The sequence below is a fragment of the Rana temporaria genome, chromosome 6, assembly GCF_905171775.1.
Source record: "Rana temporaria chromosome 6, aRanTem1.1, whole genome shotgun sequence".
NCBI classification, from domain to species: Eukaryota; Metazoa; Chordata; class Amphibia; order Anura; family Ranidae; genus Rana; species Rana temporaria.
The window spans coordinates 42,577,157-42,596,318 of record NC_053494.1 but is presented as its reverse complement, the minus strand read 5'-3'; the positions used below and the strand labels follow the sequence as shown (position 1 = coordinate 42,596,318).

Here is a 19,162-nt window from a genome sequence, read left to right as displayed (position 1 = left end):
ACGTCTAAATCAATAGGCCCCTGCGGCGTACTTAGCCGCAATGCTAACTGGGAAATGTAGGCGCCCGGCGCATGCACAGTGACAAAAAAACGTCAAAAACGTAAGGTCAAGCCTCATTACCATTAAACACGCCCCCCTAACACACATTTGAATTTGGCGCCCTTACGCCCGCCCGCTTTAGGCTACGCCGCCGTATATTATCAGGCAAGTACATTGAGAATCATTACTTGCCTAGCTAACTTACGGCGGCGTAGCCTAAACACGCTAAGCTACGCCGCCGTAACTTTAGTCCATTGTACCTGAATCTAGCTATACAAGTGCAAAATGTACTTGAAATTGCACAGAAAGTGCACTTGGATGTGCAGTCGCTGTAGATCTGAGGGGGACATTCAAGGAAAGTAAAAAACAGCATTTTAACTTGCACATGATTGGATGATAAAATCAGCAGAGCTTCCCCTCATTTCAGATCTACCCCTCAGATTTAAAGTGACTGTACAGCCATGGCCAAAAGTTTTGAGAATGACACAAATACTAATTTTCACAAAGTCTGCTGCCTCAGTTTTTGAGATGGGAAATTGCATATACTCCAGAATGTTATGAAGAGTGATCAGACGAAGTTCCTCTTTGCCATGAAAATTAACTTAATCCCATAAAAAAAAAATTCCACTGCATTTGTGAAGAAGGCTTCAGGGTGCCCAAGAAAGTCCAGCAAGCGCCAGGACCATCTCCTAAAGAGGATTCAGCTGCGGGATCGGAGTGCCACCAGTGCAGAGCTTGCTCAGGAATGGCAGCAGGCAGGTGTAAGCGCATATGCATGCACAGTGAGGCAAATACTTTTGGAAGATAACTGAAGATAACAAGAAACTGAGGCTACAATTCACCCAAATTGGACAATAGAAGATTGGAAAAACATTGGGCCATATTCTCATAGAAGTTACGATGGAGTATCTCAGGATACTCCATCGTATCTCCCTTTTTTGGCCCGTGTATCTATGCGACTGATTCTTAGAATCATTTTCGCATAGATACACTTAAGATCCGCCATCTGTAAGTCACTTACACTGGCGGATCTTAAATGTAATGACGCCGGCCGCCGCTTGATGGCATTTACGTGAAGGACTCATTTGCGTATGCAAATGATCCTTCTACGCCGATTCCCGAACGAGTTTGCGTCGCGTAACCGTCGCTAACGTCGTTTGCGTAAGCGGAAATTTAGTCCTGCTATTATGAGGAGTAAATTTCCGCAAGTCCCACGTAGGCCATGTTACGGATGGCGTCGGGTCCGCGTTGTGTTTTTTCGTCGGGTACGTCGTTTCCGTAAGTCGTTCTTGAATACCACTTTACGCCAATGACGCACACGTCGGCGTCATTGACGTTTTCCGCCGAAAACTGGAGCATGTGCACTGGGCTTTTTGAAGCCCGGCGCATGCGCAGTTCATTAGAATCGGGGGCGCGCTTAATTTGAATACAAGCCGCCCCCTTGGAGATCCGCCAGGCTACGCCGGGGCATTTACACTCCGCCGTCCCAACTTATGGAGCAAGTGTTTGGGGAATACAACACTTGCTCCTGTAAGTTGGGACAGCGGAGTGTAAGTGCCTTAAGCGCAGCCCGCGGATTTTTAGAGAGAATATGGGCCATTGCCTGGCTGATGAGTCTAAATTTCAGCTGTGACATTCAGTTGGTAGGGTCAGAATTTGGCATAAACAACATGAAAGCCTGGATCCATCCTGTCTTGTATCAACAGTTCAGGCTGGTGGTGGTGGTGTAATGGTGTGAGGGATATTTTGGGCCCACACTTTGGGCCCCTTAATACCAATTGATTGTTATTGTTACTGACCATATCTATTCCTTTATGACTATAGTGTACCCATCTTCTGATGGCTACTTCCAGCAGGATAATGCACCATTTGGCAAAGCTTAAATCATCTCAAACTGGTTTCTTAAACATGACAATGGCTTCCATAATCACCAGATCTCAATCCAATAGAGCACCTTTGGGATGTGGTGGAATGAGAGATTCGCAATATGGATGTGCAGCTGATAATCTGCAGTAACTGCGTGATGCTATCATGTCAATATGGACCAAAATCTCTGAGGAATGTTTCCAACACCTTGTTCAGTCTATGCCATGAAGAATTAGGTAGTTCCGAAGGCAACTCGGTACTACAAGGTGAATCGAATAAAGTGGCCGGTGAGTGTGTAAAGCACTGCATAAATTGACGGCGCTATATAAGTATCTGTAATAAATAAATAAAATAAACTGATGCCTGCATGTATAAATGTGTTGGCCTGTATGCCAAATGTGAATTTTTTTTTCAACAATATTGCTGTTGTTTAATTAAAGGGTCACTAAAGGAAAACATTTTTTTTTGCTGAAATGACTGTTTATTGGGTATAGAGACATAAAAGTTAACTGATTCCTTTTAAAAATGATTAAAAATTGAATTTAATCTATCATATAATGTGCCTCTAGTTTCACTTTAGGTTTTGAAGGTACATACATGAAGTTCCGGGTGAGAGGTGAGTCGGGAAGACTCACAGAACAAAAACAAACAAATCCAGGGCAGTGTTGAAAATGAATCTGATTGGTTCTGAGGAGTTTTAGACACACAGTAATGACAGCTTAGACCACCGTGAGAAAGCTCCCAGTATGATGGTTATAAGGAAACAGGCAACCAGGAAGTGTGGAGATCACAGCAGAATTACAGCTACTTCAAAGCAAAAACGAACAATGAGGACATGAAACCAGTACTGCAGTAAGGTAAAGGAAGCTATTTAGCTAAAAAAAAAAATTCCTTTAGTGACCCTTTAAGTGTAATCATTCACTCTCCAAAAATGTTTTTGTTGATTTGCCCCAGGGGTTAGTGATATTGTAGGGGCGCATACACACTGCAAATCTAGCATTCTTTATAAAACAAACATGGTCCTTAGAAGAGAAAATCACCTTCTATGGCGAGGTAAACATAGTTAATACAAAATATCCAATGTAATACATAAAAATGCGGATGCACAAGTGGATCCAGATTAATTGGAAAAATGTTTTTGAAAATATAAAAGGTACTATTATAAAGTTGGCTAGTGGCTTTCCAGACATCCTGTTGACACCACTTTTCAGTCCGGCAGCTCCTGCATTCCACACTGGTTGCTGCTGTGATTCACTGGTGCTTCCTCATTCATTTACAAGCCCATTAGCTGCAGGATTACCAACCATCCTTCAGATGTGGGCAGATGACATCAGGCTCACCAGCTATCATGGCCGCCGCGTTAATACACAGATATGCCTTTATATCTATATCTATTTTTATGTAAGTCTTTTATGTAAGTTGCCAACTGGCTTTTAATAGACTAAAAGTTTACATTGCTAAACTTAGTTTGGCGCCCCTTGTGTTCCTTTTTAAATTTATGGGACTAGATTCAGATAGCCCGCCGTAACTTTGTGCGGGCATAGTGTATCTCAGATATGCTACGCCACCGTAACTTAGTGAGGTAGGTTCTGTATTCACCAAGAACCTGCGCCCTAAGTTACGGCGGCCTAGCGTAAATCTGCCGGCGTAAGCGCGCCTAATTCAAATTGTAAAGAGGTGGGCATGTTTTATGTAAATAAAACATGACCCCACGTAAATGACGTCTCTAACGAACGGCGCATGCGTCGTCCGTGAACGTATCCCAGTGAGCAATGCTACTAATCACATCGCCAATAGTCAATGCTTTCGATGTGAATGTAATTTACGCTAAGCCCTATTCGCGAACGACTTACGCAAACGACGTAAACAACGTAAAATTAGACGCTGTCCCGACGTCCATACTTAACATTGGCTATGCCTCATATAGCAGGCATAACTTTACGCCGGAAAAAACCTTACGTAAACGATGTAAAAAAATCCGCCGGGCGCACGTACATTTCTGAATCGGCGTATCTAGCTCATTTGCATATTCTACGCGGACATCAGCAGAAGCGCCACCTAGCGGCCAGCGTAAATATGCACCCTAAGATACGACGGCGTAGGAGACTTACGCCGTTCGTATCTTAGCAACATTTAAGCGTATCTCAGTTTGAGCATACGCTTAAAGTTGCGACGGTGCGGATTCGGACTTACGACGGCGTATCTACTGATACGCCTGTCATAAGTGTTACTGAATCTAGCCCATAATGTTTGTTTGAGGGTAAATTATGCTCTCTTTCTCCAGGTTTGCGGCCTATTTAAATGCTGTGGCACAGGTGCCATACAATGTTTCTGTGTCATGAATCTGCAGTAATGTTTCATACCCTGTATTTTTGCTTACCTCTCTGATCTGTGCATCAGCGTAGGGACCATGGCCTCACACCTGTGTTTAACTAATCTTCTCTCAGCAAGGCTCCACCTCAGCCTCTAACAGGAAACACTATTTAACCCCACGTCCTACAAGCCCGCAACAGTTGTGTTTAGGCTTCTGTGTGGTGTCCTGCTGTATGTATATCTCTGACTTCCGTGTACCGACCTTAGCGTGTCCTTCTGACCATTCATGTCTGCTAGTTGCCCCGATCCATGGCTTGTTTTCCTGACCAACCTGTGTTTTACCCTGAAATGCTGCTTCCACTCTGTCCACCAGAGCCAGTTTGTGAGCATGAGCTGAGGGACCTCAGGGGCTGCAACCTGGAGTCAGCTGCAGCCAAATCCATCCTCCCCACCCGAGGGGGAATCTTACGATCTAGCTTCCTGTTTGGTCTGTGTCAGTGTTCAGGTGGAGCTGCTTTCCTAAACCATCCAGAGCTCCATCCACAGCAGTCAGCCTTAGGCCCCGTACACACGGCCGAGAAACTCGACGAGCAAAACACATTGTTTTGCTCGTTGAGTTCCTTGTGAAGCCGCCGAGGATCTGGGCGAGCCAAGTTTCCCCATTGACTAACGAGGAAATAGAGAACATGTTCTCTATTTGGCCCGACAAGATCCTCGTCGGTTTCCTTGGCCGAAAGTGTACACACGGCCGGGATTCTCGGCAGAATACAGCTCCGATCGAGTTTCTGGCTGAATTCTGCCGAGAAACTCGGTCGTGTGCACGGGGCCTAAGTGTCCAAAACCTTAGCGGTGCGCTCCTTACCCCAGCGGTGTGCAGCTGTCACCTGGCCTTAGGTGACCTTACAAGCGGGACCTCAGTTGTCAAATTTAAGTTTTCTGCAGGGCAAATCATGCTCTGTATTTCCAACTTTGCAGCCTATTACAGGGTACCAGCACTTAAAAATATTTGTGACTATTATCTCTCAGGTATAACCTGCTTCATCTTTCCCCTTCAGTTGTGACCTAACCAAGCTGTTTACATAATGCACAGTGACTGTAAATATTTTCTACAAAATAAAGCACTCTAATATTTAATTCTGGATAAAACTTGCCTCGTCTCTCCTTCTTACTTTGCGGCCAAAAGAAGATGCTTACACACTGTCCAATGACTGTACAATATTTGTGGCTATTGTCATTGATATAATATACTCAAATTTGTATTTCAGGTAAAGCCTGCCTCATCTCATTATCTTATATTGTGGCCTAATGCAGCTTACTTGTTTGCCAGCCGCTTTACAGTATTTATGGCTATTGTTTCTCAGATAATAAACTTTTAAATGTTATTTTGTGATATAATTTGCTTCTTTGCTCCCTAGTATATTGTGGCCTAAAGACGCTTTTTACATACTGTCCAGCTACTGTTCAATATGTGAGGTTATTGTCTCAGTACACTATAATGTTTATTTTAAGATAAAACCTAGCCTCTTTCTTTTACATTACAGCGCAATCAAGCTGCTTACATACTGTACAGCCACTGTATAATATGTGTGACCATTGCTACTGAAATAATACAAGCTAATGTTTAAAATATAATGAGCCTCATCCATCCCTGTTATATTGCAGCCTTCTCAAGCTGCTTACATACTGTCTATATACTGAACACTATTTGTGGCTATTATCCCCCTAATTTTTTCTTGCAAGGCAAAATCTGCCTTATTACTTTCCATTTGCTTCTTATTCAAGTGCTTAAATACTATTCTAAAGTCTATGGGCCAGATTCACGTAGGAGAGCGCATCTTTGTGTGGGCGTAACGTATCCTATTTTTGTTACACCTCCGCAACTTTGACAGGCAAGTGCAGTATTCACAAAGCAAAGTTGCGGCGGCGTAGCGTAAATAGGCCGGCGTAAGCACGCCTAATTCAAATGTGGAAGATGTGGGCGTGTGTTATGTAAATTTATTGTGACCCCACGTAAATTATGCTTTTTACGAACGGCGCATGCGCCGTCCGTGAAAGTATCCCAGTGCGCATGCTCCAAATTAACCCGCAAAAAGCCAATGCTTTCGACGTGAACGTAAATGACGCCCAGCCCTATTCGTGAACGACTTACGCAAACAACGTAAAACGTGAAAAATTAGATGCTGTTTCGACGTCCATACCTAACATTGGTACGACTCATCTACGCCTCATAGAGCAGGGGTAACTTTACGCCGGAAAAAGCCTTGCGTAAACAGCGTATCTCTACTGCGACGGCCGGGCGTACGTTCGTGAATAGGCGTATCTAGCTGATTTACATATTTCTAGGCGTAAATCAGCGTACACGCCCCTAGCGGCCAGCATAACTATGCAGTTAAGATACGACGGCGTAGGAGACTTACGCTGGTCGTATCTTATACAAATTCTGGCGTATCTGATTCTTTGAATCAGGCGCCAAGATACGACGCCTCAGACTCAGAGATACGACGGCGTATCTGGAGATACGCCGTCGTATCTCCTACGTGAATCCGGGCCTTTATGTGCAATATTTTGGGAATAACCAGGGATATAGAAATGGGAGGGGCTTGTGGAGCTTGGTTCACTGTGTTTTTTTTTGTGCACTATCTTTTTTTTTTGCTGTCTGTGCCCCCCATTAAGGAGATCACCCTCTCTATTTGTCCTGTTTACTTTTATCAATGAGAGTGAAAGTAAAAGAAAATCCCACATGTCTGGTTGTCCCCAGAAAAGTAATAGAGGGGAAAACTTCTAAAGGGGAAACTAGTTGGGGTTCTCAAGGAATTCCTTAAATTTGCAGGGATTTCCTCTCACTTCCTGTTTGGCTATGGGACAGGAGGTGAAGGGAAAATTCCTCAATGGGACACATATGGCGAAAAAAAAATATGATATGGGTTATAACCCTCCCTTGCTCTATCCAAAATAATAAAAAAAGGTTTTGCCTATAGAGCTTTTGTTTTTTTGAGAGTAAAATTTCCTATAGCTTTTAGATCTGTAGTAGCTGCTACTTCCACCATTCAATTTAGGCCTATTAGTGCTGGATAAAATAATAAGGTGCTCCAGTATTTTTAGGCTGCAATGAATTAAATTGGAGTGCTGCTGCTGTACTTAAGCCAAGCAATAACATAAAGTAAAAAATCATTACACACCAAAAATATGTGAATATGGTGTTACTGATGCTATCTGTGAAAATTGTCCTGTACCATTATGCCACATAAACATATCTCCTAAGCATGTCATTGAAGAGATTGCCTTTTTTTACCATTTCAATCTCAAAGTTGCATTAAATGGAGGACCTCCTCCCCTGCATAGTATTTTTGGGGGATTGGTAAATGTCCCCCTATGGCAGTACCCAACACCCTATGTACATTTTTGACTATCCCTTACTCAGTACATTGAAAATGTCTAGAACTGATTATCAATAATGGCTCCCATAGACTTAAATGGGACAGTTTGAGGTTTGGACGTTATGCACATTCGCTCATTCCTACAGGCCTTACCAGTTGACATTTCACTGCAGTTGCATTACCCCGTGTACAAACAAAAGGTTAGTGTTTATCAATAAATTGATGGTAACCTTATGGGTTAGCGTTAACATTAGAGTTGCAATCCATAAACAAATTCCACCCCAGGGCCAGCAAGAAGCAGTATGGGTGCAGACACTGCAAATCCAAACAAAATTAGAAGATGAAGTTAGCATACCAATGATCCTAGACAAACAACCTTGATTTATGGTATTAATGTTTTGGGCACCATAGAGTCCCCTTCATGAAAATGGCCATATGGTTTATCAAAAATAAATTATGGTTAATATAAGGTTTAGCCTTGGGGTTTGGGTTTACCTTTAGGAATTAGGTTGGCCCTGGGGTAAGGGGTTCCTTTAAAGACAGGTATAGCATTAGGGTCAGACCTGATATGAAGGTCATTTTGGGGGTTAGGGATAACATTAGGGTTAGCCTTGGAACTGGGGTCAAATTTAGGGTTAGGTTTAGCATTTTTGTGTCCCAAAATCCAGTCCAGGATGTTTGAAAGACACACCTATAACACTTAGGAACCATTTTAAGATCATAGAATACTTTAAAAAAACACTTTAATTTTTCCTTTCTCCTTGGTGCAAATGCATTTAGCCAAAATATTAGGGCCCGGATTCAGAAAGGATTTACAACGGCAAATCTCCAGATATGCCGTCGTAAGTCCAAATCTGCACCGTCGCATCTATACGCCTATTCAGAAAGGCATTTATGTTTGAATTTGTTCAAGATACGACTGATGTAAGTCTCTTACGCCGTCGTATCTTGGGTGTATATTTACGCTGGCCGCTAGGGGCGCTTCCGTTGATTTACGCGTCAAATATGCAAATGACCTAGATACGCCGATTCAGAAACATACTTGCGCCTGTCGGATTTAGCTACGTCGTTTACGTAAGGCTTTTTTCGGCGTTAAGTTACCCCTGCTATATGAGGCGTAGCCAATGTTAAGTATGGACGTCGGGACAGCGTAGAATTGTGCGTCGTTTACATTGTTTGCGTAAGTCTACGCGAATAGGGCTGTGCGTAAGTTACGTTCACGTCTAAAGCATTGACTATTTGCGGCGTAATTTGGAGCATGCGCACTGGGATACTTTCACGGACGGCGCATGCGCCGTTCGTTAGGAGCGTCAATTACGTGGGGTCACGAGTCATTAACATACAACACGCCCACTACATGCCTACTTTTAATTAGGCGGGCTTACGCCGGCCCATTTAAACTACGCCGCCATAACTTAGGGCGCAAGTTCTTTCAGAATACGAGACCTGCCTCACTAAGTTACGGCGGCGTAGTGTATCTGAGATACGCTACGCCCGCCTAAAGATAGGCGATTGTATCTGAATCTGGCCCTGAATTTTGCCAATTTCCTAACCAAAATCACAGAAATTTGTCATAATCTATAGAACACACCTTTTCACTAGTGAAACAAAACCAATAAGTATAACACTCCTGTAGAATGTGGATGTATTAATTTGTTACTGATGAGTACATTATGCAGGTGTTCATGACATTAGAGCCAATCACACCTAATATGTATATTACTTTTTAATAGACTGTCTTTTTTCTCTTCATAACACATATCTAGTATTTTCTGATGTAACACTGTACACAGAATTAGCTCTTTACTGTGTGAAATATATTCACTTGGCCTGGACATTTTCTTATCTCTCCCCTTGCCAGCAGATGGGGGTGGCAGGGGAAACATCACAGTTTGTGAAAATAATTTTTCCATGATAGGTAGAGATCTTCAGAACACACTTATTATCTATGAAGTGACTGAGCTTGTGCGGCATAAGTGGATTTACAATGGAAGGTGATGGGAAGAGACTTGGGCCTCTTAAGCTGGGTTTTATTGTTAACCCCTTAGCTATGCCCTGCTTCCATGAAAAATAAGTGCACGTCTATGATAAAAATGAATCGCTATATTGCTCCTTCTACACCTTTAATTTAAAGGCAGCAGCCCAAGACATGGTTTCTCTAAAGAGCACACCTTCAATGAAGTGTTCTCAAGTATACCCAAGAGTAAATGAGTTAAGGAATTGCTACAGACGATCGGATTTTCAGATAGGATTTTTTTTCCGTCGGAAAATTTGAGAACCAGCTTTTAATGCTTTGTTGGCGGAAATTCCAACAGCAAAATTCCGATGGAGCATACACACGGTCGGAATTTCCGTTCAAAAGCTCACGTCAGACTTTTGCTGTCGGAATTTCCGATCACGTGTACGGGGCATATTGCATATTTATTATCAGTTCTCAAATGTAATGGCTACACTAATTTCCTTTGTTTTTAGCAAGTGATCCTGTCAGTAACACACTTCCTGGTGCACTCTCCAGCTTTAGTAAATCAACCCCCCTTGGGGAGGAAGATAGCTGGGAATGGTAATAAAGTTGTTTCTAGAATCAGTTTAGTGCACAGGACATTGACATTGGTGTAATGTATTATTCTGTACTAAAAAAAAAAAGGACCTATCCTAGAAAAATAAAAAGTACTGCAGCCAACACATCTAAGGACTAGTAAGATGCCATATATACTCAATTTTGGTTAATTTTGATATCCTTTAACCACCTTGTGCCTAAGGGTAAAATGTTAATGCCTTAGCACAATTTTGCAACTTTGACATGTGTTAGTAAAAATGTACATATCATCATAGCTTCTTTATGCATACATGTGAATTATATGGTATATTTTTCAGGACAAATTGAGCTTTCATTTGGTGGTAAATGGTAATAGATATCTCTTGATTTTTCTTATTATCAAAAGAAAACTGGCCCAAAATAGTACAAAAATATATATTTTTTTAATTTAGCAGCATATTTCTTGCTACTACCATAACCTTCCACCAGAAAACCACCCAAAGTAAATTTGCCTGCTCCTGCCGATCACAACGATACCAAATATTTGTATGTTAGTTGTTGTCTGTACCCGTAGTACAGCCCAGGAACAATAGTGTGCATTTTCCTTATTTTTTTTATCCTACCTAAACACACTGACAATGACACTAACTGATACTAATACTAATTTAAAAAAATAAAAAATAAATCCTGCCCCCAAAAATATTGACTCTGTCCTTTAACCTTGACCTTGACCTTGACCCAAACACTACCCATGTCATTGACCTAGATCAAATCTGGATCTAGGTATTTTTTTAAATTTAATTACATTTTGTTATTATTATTATTATTTTTATTGTTTTTTTATTTTTTTACGCACATTTTTTTTATTTTATCTCTGCAAGGAGAGAGTGAGAAAGATACAGGGCCAAATTCTCAAAAGAGATACGCAGACTTAACTCCATTTTTCTAATTTTACACGGCGCGTATATTTGCGCGCGATCGTCAAAATGACTTAAGCAAAGATTTCCGTATTTTCAGCCGTACTTAAAGTAGTTACACCTGCGCATTCCCGGGCGCAAATTACGCTAGGCTCGCCGCTGTTTTTGATAGGCAAAGATGCAAATGAGGGAGTTAGGGCGATTCTCAGAATTAAGTGTGTGTGCCGTATTTTCCGCCCTGTGCGCACCTGTTAGTTTTTCTGACTAAATTTCCACATTATAAAACCAGCCCTAATTTTACACATGCTGTGGAAGGGTTTGCAGAAGGAAGTGACTAGAGGTTACAGCTCTAGTTGTGAAGGTTGTTGTTGAAAAATGCCAGGACCAGCAATGATTTTGACGGCACTTGCTGCCTTACAGGCACAAAGGAGGAGGAGGGCACAGAGGAGGAGGATGAGGGCACAGGCGCGTGTTTATCGGCCACGCCGTGATATTTGGCAAATGCCAGTTTATGAGGTCATTGGCAACTACCGATTTGATAGGGAGGCCATCCTGGAGATTACCCAACTCCTTCATGAGGATCTAATCGCCCCAACCCTACGTTCCCATGCCCTGACACCTCTTGAAAAAGTTATGGCAACACTGCATTTTCTAGCGAGTGGCTCCTTCCAGCGAGCATCTGGAGGTGTGGCTGGGATGGTGCAGTCAACCATGAGTAAATGCCTACATCAGGTGGTCCCTGCCATACTGCGGCGCATGAGCCATCAGTTTGTCATGCCCACCCAGGAGGACCAGCGTGTGCAAGCAATGACAGACTTTTACAATATTGCTGGCTTTCCTAAGATCATCGGGGCGATTGACTGCACCCATGTGGCACTCCAGCCCCCCCATGATACTGAACACCTGTTCAGAAACAGGAAAGGCTGGCATTCAATCAATGTCCAGATGATCGTAGATGCACATGGCCTCATCTGGCACGTTTGTGCCAAGTTTCCCGGCTCGTGCCATGATAGTTTCATACTAAGGCAGACCAAGATCTACAGAGACTTGGAGATGAACGTGTATGGAGACAGCTGGCTGATTGGTGAGTGACATTGGGGTCAGGTATGCCCCCCCCATGATGGAGACATCACAAGGGGCACATGCATGACTAATATTCTCCTGTCTTTTCCCTTACAGGTGACTCAGGATATGCATTGGGACCCCACCTGATGACCCCCTTTAGGAACCCCCAAACACCCGGAGAACGAAAATACAATGAGGTGCACGTCCAGACCCGGGCTATAGTTGAGCGGACTTTTGGCATGCTAAAGTCACGATTCAGATGCCTGGACAAGACTGGGGGTACACTATTGTATTCCCCAGACTTTGTATGCAAAATTATTGGTGCATGTTGCATACTGCACAATTTTGCATTAAGAAGGGGCATGCATGTGGAGATATCTCCTGACCTAACCCCCCACCCAGGCAACCCCCCCCCCCCAAACCCCTCTACCCGGTCTGCTGAGGGCCAGGCAATCAGGAGACAACTGTCTGAAGGCATCTTTGCCCAGTAAATGCATCCTCATACAATTTTTGTTTTTGATTTTCCAAGACCAAATCACAGAGATTATGTGACCTTTAAATCTTTATTTTGGTAAATAAATGCACATTACTTATATGCCAAACAGAATGTTTATTTTGATTTACAAAACGCACATTAATTATCTCACAATGAGAATGCATGAATGCACGTCACTGTGGTCCCTAGCACAGACACATCACATGCACATAGAATTGGATTAGATCCAAGTACCCCCCCCCTTTGGTACTTGGGAGCAGTAACGCCCCGCCACGGCTCCAATTATGTCACTGTGCATTCATACACCATTCAGGAACCTAGGATGACTTCTCCCTGGTCCTGGGGATCCCTACTCCACCAAAACTGAGGGTGACACCCTTATGTTTTCAGGAATGCCATCCCCCCACATTCACACATCATTCACACACATATACCAAATCATAAGTACAGTGTAAAAAAAAAAAAAAAAAAAAAAGTACCCCTGCAAATTAGGGATGTTGCCGAGTGCTCCTTCTGGGCTGCCCACGGGAACGGGCACGGTCACGGGGACGGGCACGGGGACGGCCACGGGGACGGCCACGGCCAACTGGGGGATCTTCACGGGGGGGGTCTGTGCAGGGGAGGGAGTATTTTCAGGGGGGGGGGACTGTGCAGGGGAGGGAGTATTTTCAGGGGGGGGGACTGTGCAGGGGAGGGAGTATTTTGAGGGCGGGGGGACTGTACAGGGGAGGAAGCAGCCTCCCCTGGTGTCTGTCCTCCTGCTGGCCTTCCCTCCAAGGCAACGGCTATCCTTGTCAGACAGGAAGTTATGGCAGCCGTATTGGCCTGCACAGCCCGGGTATTGGCCTGCACAGCCTGGGTGAGGGCAGTCACCTCCTGGGCCACACCTGTTGTGGCGTTCCTCAGGTCCCACAAACAGGTGATGACCCCCACGGAGTTGGTGGCCACGTCACCCAGTGACTCCCTCATTGCACCCAGGCTGCGCTCCACCTTGCTGATAGTTTTTTGTATTGCAGACAGACTGCGGGTCTGCCGGACATTGTCCCTCAACAGACTGACCGGCAGACGCACCAACCCCCCCCTGTTTTCAGGGGTCGGCATCCTACTTGCCCCTGAGGCTTGTGGCCTTGGAGGAGGAGTTGGAGTGAGCCATGGGTGCTGCTGCATGTTGGAGGAGGGTTGGAAGGGGCGACCCATGATGGTGGCCTGACTTCTGGGCGCCTGTGGGGTTCCCTCAGGGGATGATTCAAAAGTCATATCTTGGCCCATCATTATTTCCTGCCCAATCAGAATATTGTCATCTTCCTCCCCCTCATCCTCCTCCCACTCAACATCCAAATTAGGGGAGTTGTGGGCACTCCCCTCCCATGGCGAATCCTGCCCTTCTTGGGACTCTGCATGAGCCTGTCTTGGGGGTGGTGCAGCAGCCTGCCCTGATGGGCCTGCAACCTCCTGACCTGATGGGCCTGCAACCTCCTGACCTGATGGGGCTGCCACCTCCTGGGCTGATGGGCCTGCAACCTCCTGACCTGATGGGGCTGCCACCTCCTGGGCTGATGGGGCTGCCACCTCCTGGGCTGATGGGGCTGCCACCTCCTGGGCTGATGGGGCTGCCACCTCCTGGGCTGATGGGGCTGCCACCTCCTGGCCATCTGGGGAGGACACAAAACAATCACAGGTTGTTGGATCCATACACTTGGCACATCTTCCCTTCCCCCACCCACACATGCTAATCACCAGATAGAAATTCCAAAAAATTACCTGTCCTCATAAGAGGATCATTGTCAAAGCCAGGCAGGCCCACCACCTGCTGTGGGTGGAAACACTGGGCCACTGCCCATTCCTCCTCACTCATCCTGACTGGGCAGGGTCCCCCTCCTCCAGTGCCCCTGGTATGGGCATGCAGCGTTGCCAGCTTGTTCCGGGACACGCTCCTCAAGTCATTTACTTTTTTTTTGAACTCCAGCGATGGTCCTGGTCTCCCCCCCCCCCGCCGCATTGATCCGATCGGTGATCTTTTGAAGGATCTCCTTCCTCCTGGCCGGGGTGGTGGTGTGGCTCTCAGGGCCATGGAGAAATCGCCCAAATTTAATGACGCCCTGAGCAAGTATATGCTTCTCTGCCGGTGAAAAATTTAGCTTCCTGCGCTTGGGAGCCATGACAGACAACACCCAGCAACAGGGAACTCAGCCAACAAACAAACAACAATACACACACACACCAAAGAAAATACAAACAAGCCAAAATAAAAAATAGACAGACAGCTACTATTAATTCGAAAACAAACAGGCAAAAAAGGAAAACAAAAAATATAAACAAAACCCAAAAAATACTATTAGGAAAAACAAACAGGCAAACAATCAAAACAAAAAAAAAATTAGCAAAAACAAACACCAACTATACCCTCCAACTCCACAAACACTTTTCTCACAAAACAATCTTACCAACAAACACTGACAAACGTTCAAAGCAGAAGCAACTTGCTTTAGGAAGGGAACACAGGGAAATACTTTTGCAATTGAAGTGTGTTTGACTGGGGCTATTTAGACACAGGGCGATCTTCAAACTAAGTACGCTTGGCCTTTTACCTATCTCACTGATTGCGCTGACCAAAGTTCTGCACATGCGCATTGAGGTCCAGATTCGTGCGCGCATGCGCAGTACGGCCGGCACTTCATTTGCATGGGGTCACGGCTCATTACAATGAAGCACGCCCACTTCATTCCCACTTGCCATAACCACGCCTTAGGCATTGAAACTTAAGTTAAGGATGGCGCAGTTTTGTGCGCAAATGCACTGAGAATACGGTAGTTACGACACCAACTTAGGGCGCCGTAACTTAAATGACATAAGTTAGATAATCCTAAATTTACACATGGTTTTGAGAATTTGGCCCACAATGTATTTCTCTCCTCCGTTCAGAGAGAGAAAACACAGGACTATCACAGCGATCAGGTGACCCAGAATCAGAAGTCGTGGGTCCCAATCGTTAGTACGGGGCTGGAGAGAAGTTGTATTGGCAAGTTGCTTGAGTTGTATATATATATATATATATATATATATATATATATATATATGAAAAAGATTGCAGTTTAAGAGTGTATTTATTATTTAAAGTGTATGTAAACCCAATTAATACAATTTTATGTAAATGTAGGGGTGCTGCCATAAGAAGGGGGGCCCTTAGTCTAGATTTGGTATTGCACCTAGGCTATAGCCAGCCTGAGCTCTGTTTGCTCATGTTATCTGGGTTTGTTAGGTTTCCTCTAAGCTTAGGAATATTATTTGCTTGCTTCTGGGGTGTGTTCTCCAGTAGATAAGGTGAAAGGATAAAATGTCATGGGTTACGAATAATTGTTTTAACCTGGCCAATCACTGAGGGGTTTATGATGTGGGCTGGAGCAGATAATAAATATTTGGGGAGACCCTTTGGTTGGGTGAGGGTTTTTTCTGGAGAGGATGTAGTATTGGAAGGTCCTCGGTCTCTCAGGTCTGCTGCCTGGGGAAGGTGTGAGTACAGAGGTCCTTGCCTTCTAGGCCTGCTACCCTGGGAAGGTATAGCTACTGAGAGGTCCAGTTGAAATTCTTCAGGTCTACTGTCTAAAGAAGGAAGCTGAAGAAGAGTTCTGCTTAGTTAATTAACCCATCTAGGCTGTTGAAGCAGATGAAGATATTTAAAGATAGCTGTCCATCCTGCAAGATATGCCTGGGGGGGGGGGGGTTGCAATGTTTAGGTATCCTATATCCCAGCCCTGTCCTCCTTGAACAAATCAGCCAATAAAAAGGAAATAGAAAAGAAGAAGATTGGTGGAGTGTAAGTCTGTCTGAGGGTCTCTGTGAGTGTCTGGTCAGAGTGCCAAGCCAAATCATCAGTAGAAAGGCTATGAGGCTCAATAAATTCCAGCAGCTCTTTTATTGCTAGTGCTACTACTGGGTTTTAAAGTGTAATTAATTAAAAACTGTCAGTACATGCTGTATTCCATGCTATACATACTCTCTCAGTCACTGTGGGATTTTTTTTCTGTATTCTGCAATACAGTATCTTACTAATACTTCCTCCATGTCTGTGTCTCCGCTGCAGCCTGAGATTATGTAGACCAGTTGTTGCCACATCTACCAGGCATGCTCCAGTTTCAGTTCCCTTCTAAGCTGCATTACCTCCTTTTTCTTATATGTGTGGACCACATGACTATAAAGTCACACATGAATATATTTATTGTCGCCGGCGCCGCTGCTGCCCACTATTCAGATGGCCGTCCCCCTGTCGAGCGCTGGCCATCTGAATTACAGCGGTGGCCGGCGGTGGGGTTGTTTTGGAAGTGTCTATCAGAGCCAGCGGCTCTGATAGGCTTCCCAATTACAGCCTGTGGGCTGTAATCAACTTCCAAATAGTTAACCATATGGCGCACAGCCACACGCCTCTCAGCCAATCAGGTTCACCGTGTCTTGTTACCGGTAACCTGATTGGCTGAAGCGACATCGAGGGCGGGAGAAGACATCGAGGGAGCGTGGAGGTCTGGAGGAGAATGGCTGACCCGAGAAAGGTAAGTGTCGGGTGGAGGGGGGGCAAACTGGCAGTTTTTGTGGGGGCAAACTGGCAGTTTTTGTGGGGGCAAACTGGCAGTTTTTGTGGGGGCAAACTGGCAGTTTTTGTGGGGGAAAACTGGCGGCAATTGATGACATGACAGTGGTGACAAATGACGGCATGGCACAGTGTCGACAATTGATGGCATGGCACAGTGGTGACAACTGATGGCATGGTACAGCGGTGACAATTAATGGCATTGCACAGTGGTGACAACTGATGGAATGACACAGTGGCGACAATTGATGGCATGGCACAGTGGTGACAATTGATGGCATGGCACAGTGGTGACAATTGATGGCATGGCACAGTGGTGACAATTGATGGCACAGTGGCTGCGTTTGATTGCACAGTGGCGACAATTGATGGTATGGCACAGTGCCGACAATTGATGGCATGGCAAAGTGGTGACAATTGGTGGCACAGTGGCTGCGTTTGATTGCACAGTGGCGACAATTGATGGTATGGCACAGTGGCGACAATTGATGGCATGGCACAGTGGCCTGGGGGAAAATAACAATAAAACGGTATGTACGGCAAAAAAAACCCAGCATACTGTAGATGTCGGAAGTATGCTGGATGTAATGGTATATAGATGTTTTTTAGGGTGAACCTCCGCTTTAAAATCCATTGAATGATAAAAAAAAAACTGTCCCACTGTTAGATCTTTAATAGGGTAATGTAAAATGGAGAAAGGAAAGGGATATCTTTAATATATGTTTATTGTATGGAATACTTATTTTAGATTTTTTGTCAAATGTCTTGTATGCATGTTGTTTAAAATGAAAAAAATATATATAAAATAAAGCTAAAAATATAGGTAAAAAAAAAATACAAGGTAAAAAAATAAATACAGTTCCAATTATCCATTTACATAAAGAGAAGGGATAATGTGTATTTAGTATCACTGTAACATGTTAATATTATTTCAAAAGTCATTTTTTTTTATATTTTAAATCTACGGCTTATGTTAAAACAATACCTGGTGATAATACCTATTTCAAATGCACATGGGCAATTTATTTTTCATTGTGTCTTTCAGGGGGATGATGGATTCACCAATGAAGCAGCCATATTGGGAGGAAATTTGATCACATGACATCATTCTAACACCATTCTGACATGTCAAGCTTATGTCAGGCACAGGCAGACACATCCCATCACTGGTAATGAATCCTGAAATTGGGAAAAAAACAAAGGTTATTCCTTATCCGTATGAGCAATAAACACCGGCTCTATTTATCTTTTCCTAGTTTTGAAATTTATTAAATGGCAATTTGACCTAAAAATCCTTTAACGTTTCCAGCCAGTCCAGCTGTAAATAGAGACTGACAGTTTATTTCCACAGCCCGGTTGAGGAAGGGGAGAAAAAATAAAAAAAATCACATTTGGAATAAAATCTTCTAGGCCCATGACACAGTAGAGACAAGAAGCTGATAGTATTTAGCAATCTCTCCTAGCTGTCACACTCACTGATCGGCCCTCTTACAAATACAAACAGTGCTTTCTTATCAAATGTAAAACCAACACAGCTCTTTCTTAAATGGTTACCCCTAGCATGAAATTGACATTGCGAATCGCATGTGACACCATATTGTCTATTTCGTAATTGATCAGTCCTTAGAAATAGGTTGGAGCAAGTGCCATTTTGGCTTCAATCTCCACCTAGTTTTGCTGCCGCGGTATTGAGTAATCTGTTCCCGGCCTATAAATTGTTCCAAATTACTGGGAACTGTAAGAAAGACTTCAGCAGTACAAGTTCGGCTGTTTAGGATGCCGGCGTAGGCGTCAGTTCTTATTTAGTTACAACTCTGATTGCTACGCATGTGGTAATGGAATCTGAATACAGAAGAGAGAAAGCCCAGAGTGGAAAAGTAAATTGAAGAGGTGGGAGGAAAAGCCTTATTTTCATACAAAAACTTCTCCCAACTGCTCCCGTTTGGTCTCTAAAATGTACAGGGAAAAGAG

The 19,162-nt window shown here is 44.0% G+C and overlaps 1 long non-coding RNA gene across 1 annotated transcript in view; it reads left to right on the top strand.

Annotated features, from left to right (window-relative positions):
* Positions 1 to 18,436, top strand: part of LOC120943418 — a 97,285-nt gene extending 78,849 nt beyond the window's left edge. Inside the window, exon 2 of the long non-coding RNA XR_005750287.1 lies at positions 18,237 to 18,436. This is a non-coding gene — a long non-coding RNA (uncharacterized LOC120943418). The remainder of the gene's footprint in view (positions 1 to 18,236) is intronic.
* The last annotated feature ends 726 nt before the right edge of the window (positions 18,437 to 19,162 follow it).